A 2,479-nucleotide genomic window follows, 5' to 3' on the forward strand; every position below is an offset into this window, starting at 1 on the left:
TCGGGTACAGTTGTTAGTTATTAAATGAATTATCAAATCAAAGAGTAATTCAAGTATTCAAACTGGTTTTCAATTTTCAAATGGCTTGCATTGTGGTTAATTTTGGATTAAAAATAGTGGTTAAAGTTAAGACTTTGAGATTGCCAAAAAGCTTAATTGGACGGTGGGGTGCGTCACCAAATGAAATCACGAGCTTGATCGCATAAGCAAAAAATAAGTCAAAACCTAATCCGTGAGGACAAAATAAAGAAGTACAAGAAGACTCAACCCTAGCTAAAGACCAAATGAAACACCAACCCCAAAATATAGATATTATAGACTCGCATCGCACAGTAGAATATGAATATGATGAATAAAATTAGGGTTTGATAGGGTCGGTCAGTCCACTGAGTTAAACTTGCAAAAATTGTCCACGCATGCTCTCATTCATGAATGTTTTTTTCCGTAAGTCCAAATCCAGTTAATTTCATGAATTTGGATATATTGTTGGACTTCAAAATGTTCTGGTCTTACTTACAAGCACATGTTTGAGACTTATACACGTACTGCCCCACTTCAACTTGCAGAATTGGTAGGGAAGGGAAGAGAGGCTCAACTACTAAAAGTAGATTTGATCCCACCAATTATAGAGTGGATGATATAGCACAGAAACGAAGAAAGAAACAAAGTCGTGCAAAAATAGGGACATAAGTTACATAAGTTTAGAAAATAGCATAAGATTATTAGAAAATTTAAGTTATAAAAAAATAAAAATAAAATAAAATAAAATAAAAAAAATAAAAGAAAGAAAGAGACAAAGATTACAGAGATATTGACCTTGACATTGACTATGGAGAATGTTAATCTTGTCACCCACTCGTGTCGGCTACATGGCATTGCGCCTAAAAATGAAAACTGATACATGTAACTAATAAGTACATTGGATCCCACCAATGTTAAAGGAGAACACATTTTTGAACGACATTTGTACATGATGCATCAGTTGATACATGTAACTAATATTTAATAAGATAAATTCATTAATAATGTAACATGTATACATCACTGGACATATATCATAAGATACAATAGTGTGACTAAAATATGTGATTTTTGAAAACTATTTAAATAATTTACCATGAATTACTAGAAGAGGATTTTTTTTTTTTTTATTCTTTTTTAAACTAAGGATTCATCATAAATGCTAAAAGTCATAATTGATATGCAAAAACATCCACAAATCGTATTCACCTGGGGTGTATTTAGTAGTGTTTTTAAAATGATTGAAAGCACTTTTGATGAAAGTGTTTTTGGAACCAATCCTTAGTAAAAATGCAAGTGAACCCTCGAACAACAGTTGAAGTGCTTTCTGCAAGAAACAAATAACTGGTGTGTCTTTCAAAATGCACTTCAATCGCTTCTAGAACCCAAAAATATTTTCACCAAGAGCAGTTTCATTCATTTTTTTATTGAAGGGAAAGAAATCATCAACAGATAAATTAACATTTCAATTTAACTATTTGATTTTGAGTTGGTTTAATAGGTTTAGGATTATGGTTTGTGTTTAATCCCTTAAATAGGAAAAGAATAATAGTTAGTAAAGAGAGCGAGGAAGGGTTGAGAAAGATAGCTAAGAAAGTTATTTAATATCAATTGATTAGTTTGTACGTTTGTGAATCCTTTCGTGGACGTGACTAAAAATTTGCAAGGTTTGCATTTTTCGGTGACCGTGGACATTTTTTAATCATTTTTTGCCGTGTAACTTACACGGCGTGACTAAGGATTACAAAATAATACCTTGAGGTCAAGAGATCCAAGTATAAGTTACAAAGAGTTGCCAACAAAAAGAAGGAGCTTGGTCTAAATAGACTAGACCAAAATTACATGACAAGTTCAAATTGATCAATGCTTCTACAAATAAAGTTTATTGCAAGATAGACTGTCGTACATTACAAGCTCAATCACAATGCAACATTGCATGACAAACTTAAACCACTAGAAGGATGATTATTACTAGCATTATAGAGTCTCAAGTGGATACATCAATCGCAAATAGGGTGATGATGATACTCTTTTACTCTTTTTATTAAATTTGTTCAAGCTGATGAGCATGAATAAAGAACAGTGTGAAATGATAAAAATACAGTGTGTAAAAGTTAGCTCCCCAACCAATAATAATTTGAATTTATTGTTTTGAACTCACTTCCTCTCTATTTGTCACATCCTTTTTTTTTTTTTTTTATTGATTTGAACTCATAATAAAAAATGTTTTTATGGAATATTGTTTTGGTATATAGTGCTTTTTTCCGATTGAAAGAGTATGAATTGCATTCAACGATCACCATAATGAAAAATATGGTGTGCAAAACGGGATTTTGTAAAAAATAAACCTTTTGTCCCACACTAACAATAATCATTTATGGATACAACGATATTAGAGGCAGATATTAAGAGCTTGTTTGGAAGTGTTTTTAAAATGACTGAAAGTACTTTTGGTGAA

Source organism: the organism of the source record quoted next, unplaced genomic scaffold (genome assembly GCF_019419815.1).
Source record: "Pyrus x bretschneideri cultivar Hongxiangsu unplaced genomic scaffold, Pyrus_bretschneideri_v1 Contig149, whole genome shotgun sequence".
NCBI classification, from domain to species: Eukaryota; Viridiplantae; Streptophyta; class Magnoliopsida; order Rosales; family Rosaceae; genus Pyrus; species Pyrus x bretschneideri.